Source organism: Benincasa hispida, unplaced genomic scaffold (assembly GCF_009727055.1).
Source record: "Benincasa hispida cultivar B227 unplaced genomic scaffold, ASM972705v1 Contig579, whole genome shotgun sequence".
In the NCBI taxonomy this organism is placed as follows: Eukaryota; Viridiplantae; Streptophyta; class Magnoliopsida; order Cucurbitales; family Cucurbitaceae; genus Benincasa; species Benincasa hispida.
The window spans coordinates 70,403-96,685 of NW_024064943.1; the positions used below are offsets into that span (position 1 = coordinate 70,403).

The 26,283-nt window shown below is 33.2% G+C and overlaps 2 pseudogenes; one reads left to right on the top strand and one right to left on the bottom strand.

Annotated features, from left to right (window-relative positions):
- Window positions 1-333: 333 nt before the first annotated feature.
- On the bottom strand, window positions 334-9,731 carry LOC120069754 (annotated as a pseudogene).
- Window positions 9,732-18,566: 8,835 nt separating this feature from the next.
- Window positions 18,567-24,162, top strand: LOC120069748 (annotated as a pseudogene).
- The last annotated feature ends 2,121 nt before the right edge of the window (window positions 24,163-26,283 follow it).

A 26,283-nucleotide genomic window follows, 5' to 3' on the forward strand; every position in this document is an offset into this window, starting at 1 on the left:
CGTATTAACTTAAGCTTCTAAACTGAGTGGTAATTTAATGTGATATAAAGCTATAATATCATACATAATTTTTCTAATAAATATCAATAGCTCATTGTAAACCCTTGAAAAGATTAACGTTGGGTAACCTAAATCTTTTAAACGGGTGGTGATTTAACAAGATACATTGCTGAAAATATTTCAGAAGAGCATAAAAAGGACACTTGTGAAAATTGGAGAACGCTAGAACAAGCTGAACAAATGAAAGACAAGAGTCCAAATGATGCCTTTGGAAGCACTAAGAACCCCTAAAAATTGCTATAAACTTGAGGCAAATGCTAAATGATGCTGATATTTATATAAATCATGAGAGCATCACAAAATTTTGGATAACTTTTCATTGTTAATTGAGGTGAAAACTATGGGGCAAGTTTGTGGGCATTTAGAATTTGATAATGGCAATGAATCTATTTAGGAAACGGAGAAGCAGAAGGTGGAGATTTTCTTTCTAGCACTCTTTGCAAATCTCAAAGAGTTAAATACAAGGTTAAAGAAAAAAGAGTAATTTCAATTTCAATTAAATTCCCGTCATACGTTGTCACTTTGCTCTACATTTCAAGGAGTGCAGAGGTTCTTAAGATCCTCCTCTTTAGCATACCAGCTCGGTATTATCTTCGACACATGTGGGTAGAGATCTTTATATGAATTTCTGATTGTTCCTTCTGCAACACCGGTAGCTACCGATATATCTGCACTCAAATCAGAGCCGCACATTTAAGGCATAAAACTCTATCAAATTTCATATCAAGACTGATGACAACTATGCTCAGAAATCGTGGTCTAGTTTTGTTTCAAATGGAAAACCAAAAATTCTAAAGAATCGACAAAATCAATTACTATCAAACAAGCCCATCATTTTGCAGATAAGAAGGTGAAATCATCTCGGACTACGTTCAGATTTCTAAGCCTAAAATGATGTAGTGAAGGTTATTGCCAATTAATATTATACCTTTCATCGGCTTCTTATCATCTGAAAGCTGAGTAATAATGTAAATAACTGCTGCTGCAATGGAAATTGGGCTTCTCCTGAAAAGAGGGAAGAAAATACTCTTGAGCAAAAACTCAACAAAGTTAAATCCCACTCCTAGAAAAATGTGACCACCAGAAGATGTATTATTTCATAATTTGAGAATATACTACACTGAAAAAATCTTGGAAGAATGAGGGGGAAAAAAGTTACCCTCAAATGCAAAAAATTCACCCCACCCAAAAAAAGAGGGGTAAAATTGAAAATTTATTGGCTCCATTTGGTAACCATTTAGATCCCATTTGGTAACTATTTAGGTCTCGTTTAGTAACTATTTCATTTTTTTTATTTTTGTTTTTAAAAATTAAGCCTATAAACACTACTTCCACCTCCAAATTTCTTCATTTGTTATCTACTTTTTACAAATGGTTTAAGAAACAAGCCAAATTTTGAAAGTTAAAAAAAGAACTTGTTTTTGTTTTGGGAATTTGACTAAAAATTCGACCATTATACTTAAAAAAAATGCAAATCATTGTGGAAAAAAAGAGAGGAAATAGGCTAAATTTTCAAAAACAAAAAACGAAAAACAAAATAGTACCAAATGGGACTTTCGTTTTTTGTTTTTATTTTTAAAAATTAAGCCTATTTTCTCTCTATTTCTTACAATGATTTGTATTTTTCTTAAGTATAATGATTGAATTCTTAACCAAATTATAAAAACAAAAACAAGTTTTTAAAAGCTAATTTTATTAGTTTTCAAAATTTGACTTGATTTTTTAAATCATTGGTAAAAAGTAGATAACAAATAAAAGAAGAAATTTGGAGGTGGAAATAGTGTCTATAGACTTAATTTTCCAAATCCAAAAATAAAAAACAAAATGGTCACCAAATGAGGCCTTAGTTGTTTGTTTTTAGTTCTTGAAAATTAAGTCTATAACCACTCCTTCCACCTCTAAATTTCTGATTTTTTATCTATTTTTTACCAATGTTTTCGATAACCATGACCAATTTTAAAAGATAAAAAAAGTAGTTTTTAAAAACTTGTTTTTAGTTTTTGAATTTAGCTAAGAATACAACCCTTGTACTTTAAGATGCAAATCATTGTAAGAAATTAGGAAACCATGACTTAATTTTCAAAAACCAAAAACAAAAAAGGAGAGGGTTATCAAACGGGACCATAGTAATTATTTTTGGTTTTCTATCTTTGAAAAACCATGCTATTTTTTCTAATTCAGAAGAAAGGTGGGTGTGGACCCTACAATCTCAAGAGAAGTGAGTAAGGGGTGCCTTGACTTAAAAACCATAATTATTCGAACCTTCTACGTTTTCTAACAAGCATATCAAACTATTTGATAATCCATGGATAGGCAAAGCCGATAATCGTGAACTATGAAATATGATAAGATATACCGATGCTCTGATCAGAGATAAAAATATTTCAATCCTAAGTTAGAGATCAAAGAAATCAACCAGTGGTTACAAATACCGCTGTGGCAGCGAGCAAAGCAAGCACATATTTAACTTAACAGTCAACCTTAGGTCTGCTTGTAGTTAATAAGAGACTGATTTCAATTCAACAGGCAGGAAACCAATTTTTTCTTCATTTTGTTTTTTCCTTCTTTGTTTTTCACTTTTTTCTTTTTCTTTTTCTTTTCTTTTTTTTTTTTTTAACTTCGGGGAGGAATAAAAAATTGGCTACTACTGCCAGACCAGAAGAGGTAGCTTTCTCAGACGACATAAACACAGAAGTAGCTTTCTCAGAGTTTAGTGGACACTTAACGAACCAGCCAAACAAATGACAATGAAAAGGAAAGTTACAGCAATAAATTCATAATGCTACAACAACCAAAGGAAACAAACATTACCTAATATCAAACTCTTCAGATTTCTGTACAGCTTCTTGGGCAGCTTTAACAGCTTGATTATTCATCCCCAGATTAGAACAAAAACGCCTCTATATTCATTCAGGGGGAAAAGGATGACATCAGAAGAAATAAATGACATATTGTCCATGATCAAAGTTCAAAAAATCCACTGCAAATTTATTCACCAAAAACCTCACCATAAAATCTCCAGCGTGTATTGTTCCCATCTCCACAGACTGACCTGTCTCCAACCCCAACTGTTTCACAATGTATTCTTTTGCTCGGCCAATCTCTTTCTTTGTTGCCCCATTGGCAACAGAGCAAATTTCTAATCAAAATCAGCATGGTTAGTTAAGAATAGAAATTAAACTACAAATGCTCCAGATATCAAACGAGCAATACCCTTGACAGTGCGGGGTTTATCTTCTTGCTTCGACAAGCAATGTATAAGCATGCAGCCAATTAAAGCATCTTTGATTTCTTCCTCTACTAGATTTTTTGATCTTCTACTTCTTTATATATCTCATTGGCCCGATCCTGTATATAAAAATAAATGAGAAAACCATTTTAAGATAATTAAACATTTTCAAAAATTTCAATGCTTACTTGCTAAAGAAATGAATGAAATTAAAAACAACAAAAATCTGAAACTAAGCTATCTTCAAATCATATAATGCAGGTAATATTTTTACGTAAACCGAATAGGGGGACAGAGAAATTTCCTCATTTGAATAATTAGTCTCAGAGCACTTTACAGGTCTGAGGAACAATTTCACTATAGTATTGAGTAACTAAACCAGAAACTCAAAACACTTAAGATTGTTAATCTTCCAAGTTTATCCTAACAAAGGTTGCAACAACTACATTCATATCAAAAAGGGTACAAGCGGCATGTAGCAACTGTGAGGAAGAAATTCATACATCATTAACAAAATAAAATAAAGAAATGCAACATTACCACATCAAAAGAAGACTTGTATATATTTTTTCTCAAATAGTATCCAATGTCCAATGCATATCAGAAGTAAAATATTGAATCAACCTCTTATCCATAGGAAACAAATCCTTTTATATGAAAAAAAATATATTATTCACAGAGAATGCAACAACCGCGAGAGAGAGGAGAGAGAGGCCAAGAAGGAAGTACCAAAAGCCTTCTTACAAACTATTTAAAAACACAAAAACGGTCCTTTCCCTATTTTTTGACACCACTCTATTTGTTCCTCTCTTCCCCATAGTAATCCCATAAACACCGGGCACACACCAACAAACACAAAAAACGGGCCTCTCCCTCTAAAAAGACGGATGGAGGAGGAACTCCCCATTTCGTCGCACAAATTTCACCTTTGGACAGCATCGAATATCAAACTCCACATCAGAAGCAACTCCAATAGCCACGCACATACTAACAGTCTAAATGAGATGATCCAAGCCTTCCTCCAACTTTCCGAAAGAAAATACAACATAAAGGCCTCATTGGCGAGGTTATCTTCCTAGCAAGCCTATCTAAAGTGTTCACCCGACCAAGCAAGACTTGCTAGGTAAAGAACCTGATTTTCCTAGGGATCTTAATCCTCCAAACCACATCAAAAACCAACTCCTTAATGGGGGAGGGATCCAACAACCTTAAGAAAGATTTACAAGAAAAGTCTTCACTGGGTGGGCTCCAAACACGAACATCCCTCCTCCGAATCCTAAACTTGCACTCATTCGATAAAGAAAGAAGGAGGCAACCTCCATCGTTTTCCTATTGGACAAATGCATTTGTCCTTGTAAAAACCTTTTAATCTATCAACAATGTTAAACTCAATGAATCTTATCAACTCAGTACAAGGTATAACAGACACTTCTTTATATAATTGTGATCTGCTTGGCTACCTCTTGAGAATTCTTCAATATTATAGAAAATTTCTTTATCTTTCACCCACTATCCAGTGTAATTCACTGTTTCCGACTTTTCCTTCGGTTAATGCTCAACTTCCTCACTCCATCACCGATATAAACCCCTTCAGATGTCACAAGCGTCTCCCTTAACTTCCTTATGCATTAGTCCTTGTAAAGACCTTTTATATACACATTTAATTTTTAATTAAAATACCTACGAGGTATTAATTCATTAGTCATACTTGAACACAATTAAGTCCTGTCTTTACTCAAAATCTACAGACGCTGATTTATCACAACTACAGTGAGATTTTAAAGAATTCTTCCAAGTTACAAATGAATTCTCCCCCACCACCCACTATCCAACTTCCTTATTCTGTCTCCACAATATTATCTTGTTAATTTTCCACAAATTCCTCTCCCTTTTACTGCTTTCAACCCCTCCTAGACAGCATTCTGTATGCCTTCAATATGTGTTTTGTTCCCACAGAATGAAGCTCATAACACACTTGTAGTCCTGAGGCTGACCCAATAAAACCAGTGTTCTAAAGTGAATCAAGTAATGAGTTTAGTCATCCATGTAGTTGGTTAAAAATAGGGAGGGGCGCTTTAGAAATTATAGAATTTTCTGTTTCTCTGCAAAACTTGGTTATTTTCTATTCTATCCTTATATCACACATTTCATATGGCCTTGAATCGCATTTTCAGGGTTTACATTTTATTCTAGTGTTTAATCTTTAATAACATTTTTAATTACTTTTTTCTTCAAATTTATGCCAATTGGGAAGTGTTTTTGTCATCCTCGTGGCTAGGTGGGGAAGCCTCATTTCCCATCCCTTGTAACCTCCTTTGTGATACTGAAAGTTTTGTTCGTACGTATATGTGTGTGTGAATGTGAGCAAGCGAGTGTGCGGACTTGAACCATATGTATCTAACTATTCCTGTTCATTAATTCATTATGCATCACCAACAGAATAAATGTTCAAAAAAAAAAAAACTATGAAGCATAATTATTTCCAACCTCGAGAATACTGCATGATCATGCTATACTGACAGCTAACCTGAATGCTTTGAGAAAATACAAGAAATGGATACTCATGGTATTATGTCATAATGGATAGAAAACTGCATACCTTAATAGTTGCAACAAGGCCCAACCTGAAACACAATAAAGCTGCATTAGTCCTTTCTAAATGTAGTAAACTCATAGCTTTATTAAACATTATAAATCAGTCTCTGCTTATCATAACTATGCAGCCCCAAAAGGAATTAATTTTATCAGTACAATAACAGCATAAAATGAACTAAAATATGAAAACCCCATAGAAAGATCCATGACCATCTTGTGGCAAGGCCGATAACAGAAAATTTTCAAACACTCTATGGAAGGAGTAGAAATTAAGTTTATTCACTACTTAAATCCCAATTAGAGTAGTGGCTCCCAAAATGAATAAAAAACTTGAAATTCCAAAGCAATAAGATAAATCGACCTATTTGAGCTCGGACTTAAGATATGTCATTCCACCAACAAAGTTGCTTGCTAGGATATTGAAGAAATAAAGCAAAAGCTACAAGAAAATGCAACTCAAAACATTTTGTTCATGTGCAAGTTTTTTCCAAACTTGAAGAACCATTTTACAAAATTCAGCTCAATCACATAGCTGCGCATCTACTGGTTATAGGTTTCAATTCGATATTCTACCCCCAAAAGATATACCCAGATGAGTTTTCATCTACACGACCTCTTAGCTCAACTCTAAGTTTCTAAATTCTGATTAGTCAATCTCGTAAACAAGATAAGATCACTTATCCAAAGATTTTAATCGACTTCTTTTCCAATAAATTAACAAACTCTGCCCTGAATGACTAAAATTTTGCAATGGCATATCATAAGTAATATTTTGCAATGGCATATCAACTCTAAGTTTCTATCAAAGATCCTCTGCTTTCGTCAGACTAAGATCTCCAACTTAACACTCTGGAGCTAATAATTAGTTATCTGTCCTCAGAGGGCACTTCCATCAAGCCAAACCAACTATTGGTTGAAGAAAATATAGTGGATTATGTATTTGAGATATTACGATTTTTAAGTGAGCAATCATAGTCCTGAAAATTCTTGAACAAGCATAATCTGTCAGAGATAAAGATACCTAGCTATTTTTTTTTAGATCGAAAGGACACATATGTACAACCTATGAAATAAATCCTAATCGTAGTCTTGAAAATTCTTGAACAAGCATAATCTGTCAGAGATAAAGATATCTAGCTATTTTTTTTTAGAACTCAAGGACACGTATGTACAACTTATAAAACAGTTCCTGTTCAAGTAAGGTCGTAGATATCTAGCTATTTTTGTACTGGTAAATACATGAAAACTAGTCAATGTCATAGATATATCTAGTTATTTTTGTGTTGTTAAATACATGAAAACTACACATTCTTTTTTCAAAATAGAACATATGCCAAAACTTCGAATTCTAGGATAATGAAATGAGTTGCACATTGCTGAAGGTAAGGATTCCTTAGCAAGGGCTTGTCTTCAGGCCCTTGATCTTCTTTCAAGAGCTGAATTGCCCTTCAATCAAAGGCTTGCGGTCGGATTTGCAACACTAATTCTAGTGTGGCATCATGTTGCTGAAGTTCCTTTCCATCCAATTCATAGCCAAACACTTGGTCTCATTTTGAAATGCATTTCTCAATGTCCTGGAGTAGTGGTTGTATCCCATATTGAAGAACTAGTTCGAATTTTGACGAGTATGCTCTGTAAGAATGTGACTGGGTAGATGGGCATACATCCAGACACATTTGCAACAATCTGTGCAATCCTGGTCATGATTTTGAAGTCTCCATCTCATAGGGTTCCACATCTAGCAACATCAATTCAAGAAGTATTAGAACATGTAGTTTTATTTCGTCTTAGTACATTCGAAACACAACCAGGTCAACTTTTACATTATTTATACCTTCTCAAGGAGTTCTATATATATAGTCAAGTCAATACTGTCATGGACGACTTTATCACCAAAGAAATGAAAAATTGTGCTCTTGATGTATGTACAACACACTACCTTAGCTTTTAGCAACTATCAATGTAACTCAAGAGGAACTTGTTTTGGGGGTATTGGAAACTTTTCATTCGATTTTGCTCCAAAATTCTGACATCAAGACCATATATTTTGCAAACACACTTCTATCTGCCATTTGATCCAGTTGTTTGAGTCTCTCTTTTAGATGTCTAGGCTCATTTCCTTATGAAAAGATGAAATGGAGAGTGTATCTAATGCTCAATTCTCTAGTGGATGTCATCTTCAGAAATGATTTCACAATGCATTAGAGAACCTGTATCATTTTTGCCATCTGATCCAATTGATTTACTGTTTCTACTTGGACAGGAAAGCTCCAATGATTCAGATCTTTCTTCTTGTCAGTCCGCTGTTTTGTTGTTACTATATGTAAGTTCATTACATGATGATAGGTAACACACTTTTGTTTCTTCTTTCTTATATCCTCCTCTTTTTGTTATATATCTGTTGTCTATGTACTCACCACATGAATACCTCTTAATAGGTTTTATTGATGTTTATGCAGATATATTTAGAAATGATTGGTAATGTGATGGTTGATGCTCGATCTACAGGAAAATATTACCACTGTAAGCATTTTGCTTAATGAAATTGAAACTAAAAATAGTTCTGATGTGCTGACATGTTCATAATAACTGAATTATTGACANCCCAAAATGAATAAAAAACTTGAAATTCCAAAGCAACGAGATAAATCGACCTATTTGAGCTCGGACTTAGGATATGCCATTCCACCAACAAAGTTGCTTGCCAGGATATTGAAGAAAGAAAGCAAAAGCTAAAAGAAAATGCAACTCAAAACATTTTGTTCATGTGCAAGTTTTTTCCAGACTTGAAGAGCCATTTTACAAAATTCAGCTCAACCACATAGCTGCTACAGTATGGTTATAGGTTTCAATTCGATATTCTACTCCCAAAAGATATACCCAGATCGAGTTTTCATCTACACGACTTCTTAGTTCAACTCTAAGTTTCTAAATGCTGATTAGTCAATCCCGTAAACAAGATAAGATCACTTATCCAAAGATTTTAATCGACTTCTTTTCCAATAAATTAACAAAAGCTGCCCTGAATGAATAAAATTTTGCAAATTTTGTCAACGATCAGTTCCCAAAATTTGTATCCATCATCAAAAGTTTCCTCACGAACAAAAAAATTCCTCAAAAACTAGTAAGATTTTCCAATTCCCACCCTCCACAGTCCCAATTCGATCTGTTTAAGCCTACAAAGCTAAGAAAACGAAATCAAGATTCATCTCAATCAAGAGAAATCCAAGAAATTCCAATCTTCCTCAGCATGCAAAACATCAAACCCCCTTACCTATCAGACATAGTAGCAATGGTCTTGAAAGCAAGAATCAACCCTCGATCTGGATTCGACCCACGATTCTGCCACCGACCCAAAGACGAGGACAAGAACTCCCCAGTCGTACCATTAGGCTTCGCAATCACGGTGGAGAGTCCACCATCAGCCAAAAGCGGATTAGTCGGTCCACCAACACGAACCGGGTCGTTATCCCCAGACTCATTGGCAAAAGTCCTCCACTCGGAGGTCTCATCGATGGAGTGGGACTCAAGCACAAGACCACACTCGGAACACACGGTGTCTCCGGCGGAATGGTCGAAAACAACCTCCGTCTGACGCTTGCAGTCAGAGCAAAACGCATCGGACATTGTTCAGAACCTCCTCCTCCTCCTCGGCTCTAACCCTAAAAAAGCTTGAGTTAGCGGGAATTGGGGAGCAGAAGAGAGATGAATGTTGGTTTCGGCAGAAACTGGGATTGATTCCTCCGCCGAGCCGTCGGTTATAGATATCGACGATGAGGGAGGGAAATTGAAAGGGAGAGTTGAAGAGGAAGAAGAAAAGGGTTATTTATAGAGAGGGATTTTGGTAGTGATTTGGATTTTGGGGAATTAGGAAAGTCATGGAAGTTTCGTGGATGAGAAAGCTTAGTTGGACCAATAGGATGTGTTTCCAAATAGGGTTTGGCCTTCCCTAACTCTTTTTTTTTTTTTTCCCAATCAAAATTTTCACAATGGGTAGGTGCAAGAAATTTTTTACCATTAAAATTGCTGGTTAGTCCTTTGACTTTTATGTCGGTCTCTATTTAGTTCCTAAACCTCTTAACATTAATATTTGGATGCAAGTTTATGCTACACTCATCTCTATCCATACCTTTAATCACATAGGGAAAAAATGTTTACAAATTATCTTTAGAAAAGTTGTCATGTGACAACTTATGATTCAGTATGCCAAAATAAGCATAGCTCTAGCACCAAGTATGTACCATCGTCTTCGAAGTCAGGGGTTATCCCCTACCTCCACACCTTGTTGAAAGCAAAAAAAAAAAAAAAAAAAAATGTTTAAACACTTACGTGAATTTCACAAATATAGGTGATGCATTCAAGGGTTTTTTTTTTTTTTTTTTACAGTTGCAAATATAGTCATCATGCCCAAATTATTTGCAGATATAGCACAAAAGAATTTGTAAATATGGTAAAATTTAAATTTTTTTTAAGTCTATCAGTGATAGAACATATCATTAGTAAGGGTTTGTAAGCAACAGTGTCGGTAGATTTTGCTATATTTGCAAATCTTTAGAAATGTTGTTATATACTTAATAATTATCCCTAAGAGTGCTATCTAATGTAATTACCATTTTTTTCTTTTGAAAATATCTATAAAACTTTCAAGTTTGTACTCAGCAAATCTTTGAACTTTCAATTTTATATTTATTCAATATTTTTTAAAATTTACCGGACAACTCCACACAAATTGAAAGTTAAAACTTTTATTTAAATTTATATCTAACAAATCAATTAATTTTTAAAAAATTTGAATATTTCAACTATTTATTAGACATTTTTAAAAGTTAAAAAACTATGTAAGTTAAGCAAAATTTTATTAAAATAGTCCAATATACTAAATCTACCAATTACATGGTAGATTTTAATTATGGCTCTGAACTTTAAATTTCTTTCCTCGAATTTATTTTTTTTTTAAAGTAAAGAGGATAGTATGATGTGGCATAATTAGTAAAATAGTGGTGCATGTGACTAATTGTTGACAAATTTTAATTATGCTCATAAACGTACTTTATGATTCAATTATGCCTTTATTCGTTTCAAAAGTTTCATTACAATCAATTAACAAAAGAGGTCATTTTGTCAAAAGTTTTATAGATGCTTGATAATTGATCTAGAAATAAATTGGATAAGAATCAAAGATAAATGTGTTTGGTCATACATGAGAATATTATAATATTTTTTAGAATAAATGATGTTTTCGTTGCATGGAAATATCATCAAATTTATCTATAAAATAAATGATAATTTTTGTTTAATTCATGTTCATTCTCAACAAATTTATGTAACTATGAATTATTAAAAATTGTCAACAAAAGCATGATTCAACTAGCATAAAGCATGTACCCTCAATCAAGTTGTTAGATATTATAATCTTCTCTATATGTTGTTGAACCCAAAATAATAAAGTATTGAAATTAATCCAAATTAATTTTCAATAACTATTTTATATTAGTTAATTTTTAATGCTAAAAAATAGAATACGAAAAGAAATAAGAAGAAAATATCCCAAATAATAATAATAATAATAATGAAAGGAAAAAGGGATGTAAAAATTTGTATAAGAAAAAAAATAGGTCATTCCCACACATTTAGCCTAAATAAATAAGTCTAATTACAAAGCTATTTAAACTATTCTATTTTTTACTTGAATAGCCTAATACACTATTATTCTGTATAAAAGTTTAGTCAATTAACCTTTTTAATCCTCCTTACCAATTTACTTTTTAAAAAGATATACCAAAAAAAGAAAGCTTATCGCAGTTCTAGACTTTCTAAAATGGTTTTTTTTTCAAATTCTATACAAGGAAAGTTTCTCCAAAAATCCAAAAACTTGTTACCCTTATACATGAAACTAAGAATCGACAAAAAGTTTTGAAGGCGAACAAAAAATATATTTAATATATACAACACTATATATTTATTGTTTCTAGAAATAAATTAGGGTATACTTGATAAATGCATGAACGAAACAATTTATACAATATATCGTCTTATATATCAAACAAGAAATATGATGTATATTTACATTTTTCAATATATTGCTAATTCAACGTATACTTAAATCTGAATGGAGAGACAATCAGTTTTCAACTATAAATATGGAAGAAAATAAACCAAATCTCCTATAAAATAACATATAATTAATTTGAAAGATTATGCATTAAATAAATATCAACTAAAATTAATAAATAAGAAAAACAAAGTCATAATTCGAAAATGATGTTAATAAGAAAAGAACTAAATATTTAAAAAAAATTATTGATGAGATATGATATGTCAAAAATTAAAATTCTTATATAATTAATAGTAAATTTGGAAATTATATATTTTTATTTTAAAATATTACAAAATTAAAAGATGAGAAAAAAATCTACTAAAAGGTTTAAAATGTCTCAAAATGTTGTTTGAAATCTAGTTATGAATTATTACTAAATTTTAAAGTATTTATGAAATATTAGTGATATAGTAGTCTAATTCTCTACATCTTTCCAAAAAAAATTCAAAAAAAAAATAAATAAATGAGAGGAAAGATAATATATATATATATAAAGGAATGAATGAACGAAAACAGATATAAAACTCTTTTCCTCACTCTTGAAGTGAGCTTAGATCAACCATAGACATAGTATTCCTAAAGACGGAAAGTTTGAATCCTACCCATTGTCGTTATATTTTTTTAAAAAATAAAATAAAATAAAACTCTTTTCCTCAGCAATTAACCTAAATCCTCCAACCAAAAGTCCATTCCATTCTTTTTAAAACTCCAACCAAACATATTCTAGTTTATGTATTTAAAATGAAGATGAAAAGATAATGTGGGGGTTAGTTATAAAAATGTGGTCACATGCAGGCATACCTAGGTATTCAGCTGGAAAAGAAATGGAAGGTTTTTTATTTTATCACATTTAAAATGGTCTCAATTTGCTAGGGAAATATATTTAACCAATAGATAATGTTTTACTCAAAATGGGAGTAGAAGATATGCATTGTCAAATAAGTTACAGATAAAAATTAACTTTTTGTCTATGGTTAATCTGAGCATAACTAAATGGATAAGATATGCACCAAATATCATGCCAAATGTCAGTAATTCAATGTCTAATCCTCATAATCGTTGAATCCAAATAAATGAAAAACTAAAAGAAAACAACTCGTCTATGAAAAGTTATACATCGAAAAAGCAAAAAAAAAAAAAAAAAGAGAGAGAGTGATAAAAGAGAGAAAGCTTTCCAAGTGGAATATATTTATGAGAAAATAATGGTAGGAATAGTGAAATGTGTAGGTTTGTGGAAATTAGGAGAATAAAAAGAAAAAAAATATATTTTCAAATAAAGAAAAACAAGCATCTTATTTATAGATATAGCAAAATATCACTATCTTGATAAATTGTGATAGACATCTATTAATGTTGATAGATGTCTATTGCGGCTTATTATTAATAGATAATGATATTTTGTTATGCTTTAAAATATTTTTAATAGGTTTACCGTTTATAATATTATAAAAAAATCATTAACAAATGAGACAATTCGCATCCTCAAATGTGAAAAATTTATCGAGCAATAATGACCCTTGATTTAATTGTATGAGTTTATTTCTTCTTTGTGGTTTATTCACCCTTAAAAATAGAAATTTCTACGCAAAAGGCTTTAGTTGTAAACATACATTTCATAAATCTTCTAAAATTTGAATTATTTCATTAAAAGTTTTTAGACCCAACTGTTTCACAATGTATTCTTTTGTTCGGCCAATCTCTTTCTTTGTTGCCCCATTGGCAACAGAGCAAATTTCTAATCAAAATCAGCATGGTTAGTTAAGAATAGAAATTAAACTACAAATGCTCCCCAGATATCAAACGAGCAATACCCTTGGACCGTGCGGGGTTTATCTTCCTTGTCGACAAGCAATGTATAAGCAAGCAGCCAATAAAGCATCTTGATTTTCTTCCTCTACTAGAATTTTTGATCTTCTACTCTTTTTATTATATCTCATTGGCCCGATCCTGTATATAATAAATAAATGAGAAAACCATTTAAGATAATTAAACATTTTCAAAATTTCAATGCTTACTTGCTAAAGAAATGAATGAAATTAAACAACAAAATCTGAAACTAGGCTGATCTTTCAAAAATCATAATACAGGTAAATATTTTTACGTAACCGATTCTGGGGCAGAGGAAATTTCTCTTATTTGAATAAATTTAGTCTCAGGCACTTTAACAGGTCTGAGGAACAATTTCACTAATAGTATTGAGTAACTAAACCAGAAACTCAAAACACTTACGATTGTAATCTTTCAAGTTATCCTAACAAAGGTTGCAACAAACTACATTCATATCAAAAAAGGGTACCAGCATGTAGCAACTGTGAGGAAGAAATTCATACATCATTAACAAAAATAAAATAAAAGAAATCCAACATTACCACATCAAAAAGAAACTTGTATATTTTTTCTCAAATAGTATCCAATTCCAATGGCAATATCAAGAAGTAAATATTGAATCACCTCTTTCCAAGAAACAAATCTTTTTTATGAAAAAAAATATATTTATTCACAGAGAATGCAACAACCGCAGAGAAAGAGAGAGCCAAGAAGAAGTACCAAAAGCCTTCTACAATAAATGTCTTATAGGAAACACAAAACAAATAACAAGTACAAATCGTGACAGAACAAAGCTTACAAGATAATTTTTTTCATGGACAGTTTGACACCCAAGAAGAAGTGGTCGAACTCTCCACCACACCTAAAATTCCAATTCATTATTAATCTATCAACGATGTTTGTTTTTCCTCTCTAATTGAATCAACTTCATTGAGAAAAAATGAAAGAATACGAGGACTACCAAAAACAAGCCCTCAAAAACACCCCTTCTAAAGGAAGGGTTTGGAATAATTACAAAAAGCTTTGACAAAGCCCAAAGGGACACATGAAACCTCACTAAGGATCAAGCCTCACAAGGGTCCCTTTCCCTATTTTTTGAACTCTATTGTTCCTCTCTTCCCATATATCCATAACACCACACACACCCCAACAAACCAAACGACCTCTCGTCTTCTAAAAGACGGATGGAGAAGGACTCCCCATCGTCATATAATTGTCCTTTGGACAGCAATCCGAATATCAAATCTACAAGAGATAACTCGAGATAGCCCGCACATACTGACGTCTAAGGAGATGATCCAAGCCTTCCTCCAACTTCCGAGTAAAATAAACATAAAGGCCTCATTGGCGAGGTTATCTTCCTAGCAAGCCTATCTAAAGTGTTCACCCGACCAAGCAAGACTTGCTGGTAAGAACCTGATTTTCCTAGGGATCTTAATCCTCCAAACCACATCAAAATCAACTCCTTAATGGGGGAGGGATCCAACAACCTTAAGAAAGATTTACAAGAAAAGTCTTCACTGGTGGGCTCCAAACACGAACATCCCTCCTCCGAATCCTAAACTTGCACTCATTCGATAAGAGAAAGAAGGAGGCAAACCTCCATCGTTTTCCTATTGGACAAATGCATTTGTCCTTGTAAAACCTTTTAATCTATCAACAATGTTTAACTCAATGAATCTTTCAACTCAGTACAGGTATAACAGACACTTCTTTATATATTGTGATCTGCTTGGCTACCTCTTGAGAATTCTTCAATATTATAGAAAATTTCTTTATCTTTCACCCACTATCCAGTGTAATTCACTGTTTCCGACTTTTCCTTCGGTTAATGCTCAACTTCCTCACTCCATCACCGATATAAACCCCTTCAGATGTCACAAGCGTCTCCCTTAACTTCCTTATGCATTAGTCCTTGTAAAGACCTTTTATATACACATTTAATTTTTAATTAAAATACCTACGAGGTATTAATGCATTAGTCATGCTTGAACACAATTAAGTCCTGTCTTTACTCAAATCTACAGATGCTGATTTATAACAACTACAGTGAGATTTTTAAAGAATTCTTCCAAGTTTACAAATGAATTCTCCCCCCCCCACCCACTATCCAACTTCCTTATTCTGTCTCCACAATATTATCTTGTAAATTTTCCACAAATTTCTCTCCTTTTTACTGCTTTCAACCCCTCCTAGACAGCATTCTGTATGCCTTCAATATGTGTTTTGTTACTACAGAATGAAGCTCATAACACACTTGTAGTCCGGAGGCTGACCCAATAAAACCAGTGTTCTAAAGTGAAGCAAGTAATGAGTTTAGTCATCTATGTAGTTGGTTAAAAATAGGGAGGGGCGCTTTAGAAATTTATAGAATTTTCTGTTTCTCTGCAAAACTTGGTTATTTTCTATTCTATCCTTACATCACACATTTCATATGGCCTTGAATCGCATTTTCAGGGTTTAACATTTTATTCTATGTTTAATCTTTATATAACATTTTTAATTACTTTTTTTCTTCAAATTTATGCCAATTGGGAAGTGTTTTTGTCATCCTCGTGGCTAGGTGGGGAAGCCTCATTTCCCATCCCTTGTAACCTCCTTTGTGATACTGAAAGTTTTGTTCGTACGTATATGTGTGTGTGAGTGTGAGCAAGCGAGTGTGTGGACTTGAACATATGTATCTAACTATTCCTGTTCATTAATTCATTATGCATCACCCAGAATAAATGTTCAAAAAAAAAAAAACTATGAAGCATAATTATTTCCAACCTCGAGAATACTGCATGATCATGCTATACTGACAGCTAACCTGAATGCTTTGAGAAAATACAAGAAATGGATACTCATGGTATTATGTCATAATGGATAGAAAACTGCATACCTTAATAGTTGCAACAAGGCCCAACCTGAAATACAATAAAGCTGCATTAGGCCTTTCTAAACGTAGTAAACTCATAGCTTTATTAAACATTATAAATCAGTCTCTGCTTATCATAACTATGCAGCCCCAAAAGGAATTAATTTTATCAGTACAATAACAGCATAAAATGAACTAAAATATGAAACCCCATAGAAAGATCCATGACCATCTTGTGGCAAGGCCGATAACAGAAAATTTTTCAAACACTCTATGGAAGGAGTAGAAATTAAGTTTATTCACTACTTAAATCCCAATTAGAGTAGTGGCTCCCAAAATGAATAAAAAACTTGAAATTCCAAAGCAATAAGATAAATCGACCTATTTGAGCTCGGACTTAAGATATGTCATTCCACCAACAAAGTTGCTTGCTAGGATATTGAAGAAATAAAGCAAAAGCTACAAGAAAATGCAACTCAAAACATTTTGTTCATGTGCAAGTTTTTTCCAAACTTGAAGAACCATTTTACAAAATTCAGCTCAATCACATAGCTGCGCATCTACTGGTTATAGGTTTCAATTCGATATTCTACCCAAAAGATATACCCAGATGAGTTTTCATCTACACGACCTCTTAGCTCAACTCTAAGTTTCTAAATTCTGATTAGTCAATCTCGTAAACAAGATAAGATCACTTATCCAAAGATTTTAATCGACTTCTTTTCCAATAAATTAACAAACTCTGCCCTGAATGACTAATTTTGCAATGGCATATCATAAGTAATATTTTGCAATGGCAATATCAACTCTAAGTTTCTATCAAAGATCCTCTGCTTTCGTCAGACTAAGATCTCCAACTTAACACTCTGGAGCTAATAATTAGTTATTTGTCCTCAGAGGGCACTTCCATCAAGCCAAACCAACTATTGGTTGAAGAAAATATAGTGGAGTATGTATTTGAGATATTACGATTTTTAAGTGAGCAATCATAGTCCTGAAAATTCTTGAACAAGCATAATCTGTCAGAGATAAAGATACCTAGCTATTTTTTTTTTAGATCGAAAGGACACATATGTACAACCTATGAAATAAATCCTAATCGTAGTCTTGAAAATTCTTGAACAAGCATAATCTGTCAGAGATAAAGAATATCTAGCTATTTTTTTTTAGAACTCAAGGACACGTATGTACAACTTATAAAACAGTTCCTGTTCAAAGTAAGGTCGTAGATATCTAGCTATTTTTGTACTGGTAAATACATGAAAAACTAGTCAATGTCATAGATATATCTAGTTATTTTTGTGTTGTTTAAATACATGAAAACTACACATTCTTTTTTCAAAATAGAACATATGCCAAAACTTCGAATTCTAGGATAATGAAATGAGTTGCACATTGCTGAAGGTAAGGATTCCTTAGCAAGGGCTTGTCTTCAGGCCCTTGATCTTCTTTCAAGAGCTGAATTGCCCTTCAATCAAAGGCTTGCGGTCAGATTTGCAACACTAATTCTAGTGTGGCATCAATGTTGCTGAAGTTCCTTTCCATCCAATTCATAGCCAAACACTTGGTCTCATTTTGAAATGCATTTCTCATGTCCTGGAGTAGTGGTTGTATCCCATATTGAAGAACTAGTTCGAATTTTGACGAGTATGCTCTGTAAGAATGTGACTGGGTAGATGGGCATACATCCAGACACATTTGCAACAATCTGTGCAATCCTGGTCATGATTTTGAAGTCTCCATCTCATAGGGTTCCACATCTAGCAACATCAATTCAAGAAGTATTAGAACATGTATTTTTATTTTGTCTCAGTACATTCGAAACATAACCAGGTTCAACTTTTTACATTATTTATACCTTCTCAAGGAGTTCTATATATATAGTCAAGTTCAATACTGTCATGGACGACTTTATCACCAAAGAAATGAAAAATTATGCTCTTGATGTATGTACAACACACTACCTTAGCTTTTAGCAACTATCAATGTAACTCAAGAGGAACTTGTTTTGGGGGTATTGGAAACTTTTCATTCGATTTTGCTCCAAAATTCTGACATCAAGACCATATATTTTGCAAACACACTTCTATCTGCCATTTGATCCAGTTGTTTGAGTCTCTCTTTTAGATGTCTAGGCTCATTTCCTTATGAAAAGATGAAATGGAGAGTGTATCTAATGCTCAATTCTCTAGTGGATGTCATCTTCAGAAATGATTTCACAATGCATTAGAGAACCTGTATCATTTTTGCCATTGATCCAATTGATTTACTGTTTCTACTTGGACAGGAAAGCTCCAATGATTCGGATCTTTCTTCTTGTCAGTCCGCTGTTTTTGTTGTTACTATATGTAAGTTCATTACATGATGATAGGTAACACACTTTTGTTTCTTCTTTCTTATATCCTCCTCTTTTTGTTATATATCTGTTGTCTATGTACTCACCAACATGAAATACCTCTTAATAGGTCTCTGTATTGTTTATGCAGATATATTAGAATGATTGGTAATGTGATGGTTGATGCTCGATCTACAGGAAAATATTACCACTCAATTGAAACTAAAAATAGTTTGATGTGCTGACATGTTCATAATAACTGAATTATTGACATTACAGTATTTCAAGTTGATATGTCCACTTTTTTAAAAGTTATATTTATAATAATAAAATAAATAATATCAATAATAAAGTCCATCTTGTTGCTTCATCTGTAAAAAAAACAGAGCACTTCACGACTGGACACTTGAAGGGCACGACTGCGACATGTTCAAGATAGTGGATCTACAAAATTAAAGTGAAAAAACAATGAAACTGCCATTTTTAAGCCCAAAGGCTTATAATATCAGCCCAACCCGAAACTTAGCTTTTATAGTAAATATGTAGAACTAACTGCACAATTTATCTATCCGTATCGCAATCAGGTTAGTTTTCTTGAAGGGATTTCTAGCTTTCACTTGTTAGAATTGTTAGTGTGAATATGTGCAGTCTTGATGCGAAGTGATTGCCATTTGAATGCAATTCTTGATTTAAATGCATTTTTGTTTTACAGGGTGATTTTGATATGATATGTAGTGGGAGGGATAAGATTGAAACTCCAGATTAGGTGAAACTCTTTCTTCTCAGAATTTTCACTTTGAGACGTCTTAGTTGTAGTCAAGGCATTAGTTGATAGTTCGATTCTATTTTTAGTTTAAGCAAGCTGAAGAAACTGCTCAGAAGCTTGATCTGGATGGCCTTGTTGTAATTGGTGGAGACGATTCCAACACAAATTCCTGTCTCCTCGCTGAAAACTTTAGGTATTTTTCAGAACTATGAAATTTTTTTATTGCCTCCCTCTTTTTTGCTCTCTCTTTCTCACATTCATTGTCATATATGGATAGGCTATTATATGTTATTTTTATTGCAGAAATATAAGGTTGAGTAATTAATTACTCTAGGGTACCATTTTTTTTGTGTGTGCAAGACTTTGTTATCTATATTTCCCTTCTTTCTGTTGTTTTCAAATTAGGAGTAAGAATTTCAAAACCCGAGTGATTGGTTGCCCAAAAACTATTGATGGCGATCTCAAATGCAAAGAGGTCCCCACAAGTTTTGGATTTGATTATGGTTGCAAGTTACTCATATCTCTTTGTAACTACTTTAGAATTCATATTTCGTTTGGACTCAACTTTGGTGAACATTGCAAAGTTGAAGTAGTTTCTTCAAGAATTCAAGGAAAAAATGGAATGTCGCATTCATGAGATGAGACTCTTAATAGGCTCTGCTATTGTTTATGCAGATATATTCAGAAATGATTGGTAATGTGATGGTTGATGCTCGATCTACAGGAAAATATTACCACTAATTGAAACTAAAAATAGTTATGATGTGCTGACATGTTCATAATAACTGAATTATTGACATTACCAGTATTTCAAGTTCAGATATGTCCACTTTTTTAAAATATATATTTATAAATAAATAAATAATATCAGTAATAAAGCCCATCTTGTTGCTTCATCTATAAAACACAGAGCACTTCACGACTGGACACTTGATGAAGGGCACGACTATAACACGTTCAAGACAATGGACCCGCAAAATTAAAATGAAAAAACAATGAAACTGCCATTCTTAAACCCAAAGGCTTATAATATCAGCCCAACCCAAAACTTAGCATTATTGGTAAATATGTAGAATTGATTGCACAATTTATCTACCTGTATCGCAATCAGGTTAATTTTCTTGAAGTGATTTCTAGCTTTCACTTGTTAGAATTGTCAGCGTGAATATGTGCAGTCTTGATGCGAAGTGATTGCCATTGGAATGCAATTCTTGATTTAAATGCATTTTTGTTTGACCGGGGTGGTTTTGATATGATATGCATTGGGAGGGATAAGATTGAAACTCCAGATCAGGTGAAACTCTTCCTTCCCAGAATTTTCATTTTGAGACGTCTTAGTTGTAGTCAAGGCATTAATTGACAGTTTGGTTCTATTTTCAGTTTAAGCAAGATGAAGAAACTGCTCAACAGCTTGATCTGGATGGCCTTGTTGTAATTGGCGGAGATGATTCCAACACAAATGCCTGTCTTCTCGTTGAAAACTTTAGGTATTTTTCAGAACTATGAAATTTGTTTATTGCCTCCCTCCTTTTTGCTCTCTCTTTCTCACTCTCATTGTCATATATGGATAAGCTATTATATGTTATTTTTATTGCAGAAATATAAGGTTGAGTAATTAATTACTTTAGGGTACCATTTTTTTTTTTTGTCTGCAAGACTCTATTATCTATATTCCCCTTCTTTCTATTGTTTTCAAATTAGGAGTAAGAATTTGAAAACCCGAGTGATTGGTTGCCCAAAAACTATTGATGGTGATCTCAAATGCAAAAGGTCCCCATAAGTTTTGGATTTGATTATGCTTGCAAGGTACTTATTACTCTTTGTAACTGTTTTAGAATTCATATTTCGTTTGAACTCAACTTTGGTGACTGTTGCAAAGTTGAAGTAGTTTCTTCAAGAATTCAAGGAAAAAATGGAATGTCGCACTCATGAGATGAGACTCTTAATAGGCCCTGCTATCCGTTTATGCAGATATATTCAGAAATGATTGGTAATATGATGGTTGATGCTCAATCTAGAGGAAAATATTACCTCTTTAAGTATTTTGCTTAATGAAATTGAAACTAAAAATAGTTTTGATGTGCTGACATATTCATGATAACTGAATTATTAACATTACCAGTATTTTAAGTTCATATATGTCCACTTTTTTAAAAATATATATTTATAAATAAATAAATAATATCAATAATAAAGCCCATCTTGTTGCTTCATTGCACTTCTCTCTGTTCAATTTTATTAGCCTTCTTTATTTGATCTACCGAATGTGATATTGTACTTTTTCATTGTTGTGATGTTGATACCTTTTTTTTTCTTACTCAAGTTTCAAGTTTATTATCATATGGCATTAATTGTGTAACTATCCACAGTTGGACACCTTATTGGTCGTGCTTCTTCTCACATCATACTGCAGTGTGCTTTGCAAACTCATCCAAATATTACTATTATCAGAGAAGAGGTAGCTGCATTATTTAAACTACTTAAGATAGAAACCTTTGCCAAGGAGGACATTTATCTCCACATGCTTTACCAGATAGAAATCTTTGTCAAGAAGGGCATTTACCTTCACATGCAACCCTAGGGTTGTTTATTCTCTTTGAGAATTAGATTTTGTCTCAGTAATAACTAATAATCTCTGGAATAGATACTCTCATGTAACCATGCAAATTGAAATTGTTGAGTCAGTTAATATATCCTGTTGAGAATTTCATCTCCTTGCATTTTTACAGAATTGTAAATATCAAACAAAACTTAGGGTAAAGATAAAAATTTGTGATAAACAAAAGATTCATGGAATTAGGTTGAAACTTTTAATATGGTGCAATGGAACTAAGTATTGACATCCCATATCATATTCAATTGCCTAAGTGATATCGGATGCCTTTTTTTGTCAGCTTTGAAAAATTTGTTCTCTACCACCTAGTTGTAGTTGACTCATAGAGATTTATTGGTTTTGAATGTATGCAGGCGAAAAATTTTCCAGACAAAAAATAATGTGTTTTGAATGTTGACTCATATATTAATAGAGCTTTAGTTTATAGGGTACATCGAATTTACAATGTGTTTTGCAGGTTGCGGCTAAGAAGCTTACCTTGAAAAGCGTTACAGACTACATTGTTGATGTAATTAGTAAACGTTCTGAACTTGATTATTAATTATGGTGTTGTACTTATTCCCGAGGGTCTGATTGACTTCATTTCGAAGGTATTTCTCTTGTTATTGTAACTAATTGTGTTTATTTTTTTTGATTGTATGCTCACTATCCACTAAACCCAAGATTCTCGGGATCAATATGTCATTCTTGAACTGATTATTTATAGCCCGCTTTCTATGGGTGCAGTAGCTTATTTCGAAACTCAATGAAATTCTTGCCCATGATATTATAGATGAGGATAGGTTATGGAAAAATAAATATTATAGATGAGGATAGGTTATGGAAAAAGAAATAGTATAGATGAGGATAGGTTATGGAAAAAGAAACTTACTCCTCAATCTCATCACCTTTTTGAATTTTTCCCACTAGCAATCCAAGAATAATCGTTGCTTGAAAGAGATCCACACGGAAATGTTTAGGTAATTGCCTTTTCATTTTGTTTTATACATGTCTTTCCATGAAACTGAGTTGGAAAAGAGAAGGCAAGAAGGTGCATATAATGGACGGCCTATTCAAGGGGTAGTCACATTTCTTTGGGTACTTATTCTATTCATGCTTGAACTTTTACTATTTTACTTAAACGCTCCTATTTAATAATTTAGTGATAACATATATTATTTAGCACTTGGGTAGTAGGCAAATCAGTTGAGATCTAAAAAACATGCATGTTGGTGAAAGGAGAATTCTCTCCAAGAATCAAGATTATAAATCTTTTATTAGAATGAATAAAGTGTTTGATAAAAGAAGGGATGGTCCCTATTTGATGAAACAAAGAGAAGAGAAGAACACAACGTTTTACGTGGAAACCCCTAGAATAGGGAGAAAAAACCACGATACAATCACTCTTTTTATTATTCTTTTCTATGATTCATACAAGAACAGGGCACATATATAAATAGAGATGTAGGAAACCCTAATACAGACTAGGGCAAGGTGAAACTATTAAAAAGCCCTTAGGGTTCAAAAGTGAAGTCCTTTTTTATTTTCAACACTCCGTCTCAAGTTGGGGCATAGATGTTAATAAGACCTAATTTGCTGACACAAAAATCAAAACCCTGTCTATGAAGTCCTTTTGTCTGTGAAGATGTCTGTGACCTGTTGATTGAAAGAGATGTATTGAATGTAGATACTGTCACTGTCCAATCTTTCTTTGATGAAGTGTCTATGGATTTCAACGTGTTTGGTTCTATCATCTTGAACAGATTATTTGCTATACTTATTGCAGCTTTGTTGTCACAGTAAAGCTTCATCGGTTGATCACAATCCTAACACAGATTTGACAGAACTTTCTTTAACCAGGTTTCTTCACATATTCCCAGACTCATACCCATGTATTATGCTAAAACACTACTTCTAGCGACCACCCTTTGTTTCTTACTTCTCCAAGTGACAAGATTTCCCCACAAAAAGGTACAGTACCCAGATGTTGACTTTCTGTCTACAATAGAGCATGCCCAGTCAGCGTCAGTATAAGCTTCAATACCTCGTTTGTCAGTTTTCTTGAACATCAAAACCTTACTGGGAGTAGTTTTTAAATATCTTAGGATGCATTCAACAGCCTTCACATGCTCTTCATAAGGTGCTTGCATAAACTGGCTTACCACACTGACGACGTAGGATATGTCTGGTAGTAGGGATAGATAAATTAGTTTCCCTACTAAACATTGATATCTTTCTTTATTAACAGGAAAGTTAATAGAGTCGCCAAGCTTGGTATTGACTTCTACGAGGTTATGAACTTTGAATCCAGTTATACCTATCTCTTTTAGCAAGTCAAGTGTATATTTTCGTTGAGAGACTGAAATTCCCTCTTTTGATCGTGCTACTTTCTTCCCAAGAAAGTACTTGAATCTCCCGAGGTCTTTAATCTCAAACTCCTCAGTCATTTTCTTTTTCAGTCTGTCAATCAGTAGTATAATCGGGATAACACAATATCATCCGCATATACAATGAGAACGATACTCTTTCCTGACACTAACCTTTTTGTCAATAGAGTGTGATCAGAGTGTGCCTGAGTATAACTTTGAGATTTAACGAAGGTAGTAAACCTGTCGAACCACACCCTTGGAGACTATTTTAATTTGTATAATGACTTTCTTAGCTTACACCCTTCGTGATCAAACTGAGCTTCAAAACCTGGAGGACTCATGTAGACTTCCTCTTCTAACTCACCATTGAGAAATGCATTTTTCACATCTAGCTGATGGAGAGGCCAATCTTTGTTCACAACCACGCCGAACTGTGTTTAGTTTTGCAACCGGAGAAAAAGTTTTAGAGTAGTCTATTCCAAAGGTCTGAGTAAATCCTTTAGCAACTAGCCTGACCTTATAACTGTCAAGCGTCCCATCAGACTTATACTTTGTGGTAAACACCTATTTGCATCCAACTGTTTTATGCTCTTTAGAAAGAGACAGACAATCTCATGTATTGTTTTTATCAAGAGCCCTCATTTCTTCCATAACTGTAGTTTTTCACTCTGAGATTTTCATTGCTACTTGTAAATTATTTGGTATCATTACTGTATATAGACTCATAGTAAGAGCTCTACACTCAGGTGAAAGGTTACCATACGACAGATAATTCCGCATTGGGTACTTAGTGCAAGACCTGATTCATTTCCTTAAGGCAATAGGAAGATCAAGGGAGGCATCTCCACCTTTTACTCTATCTGACCCTCCATTGGAAATTCCACATTTAGTCTCTCGCTGTAGAGTTCGATCTTAATAAGCAAATAAGTGGCAATCATAAGGAGTTGGCCAAGTAAGAAATATTGAGGTTCTACAAGATGAAAGTGAAGCTCAACAATCTAAAACCAACTCAATTGAAGCTCGTGGTGAAAATCATTGTAAGAACTTTCCAAGTCAATCTAATCATGAGGCAATCGTTATGCCTCATGGACCAATGACAAGAGCTAGAGCTAAAAGACATGAAAATGGATTAATTTCTTGCCTTCCAAGCTAAATTTTCAGCCCTTCATGAAGTGTTGCAACCCTTCAGGCACCCAAAAGTCCTAATGAATCTGGAAATTCAGATTCATCCTCGTGTTTAATGCTTGATATATTAATTTATTTCAATGTATTTACATTTATTAAGGTTGAGTATGTAGTTGAAGAGTTTTTGTTGAACCTAGTCAATTAGGTGAAAAGTTGTGTCCTTTCAAGTTGTCTTTTCAGTTAGTATAAAAGTAACGCCCGGATCCTTACACCTTATGATCCGACCGCTACGACATGCATACTTAGACTTTTCTATCATGAGATGAGTTTTGGTTGAAATTTCAAAGAACATATCTAAATTTTATTAATTAGGTAGAAAAATTATATAAAAATTTATTTATCAAAACACCAGGATCCATAAAACATTAGC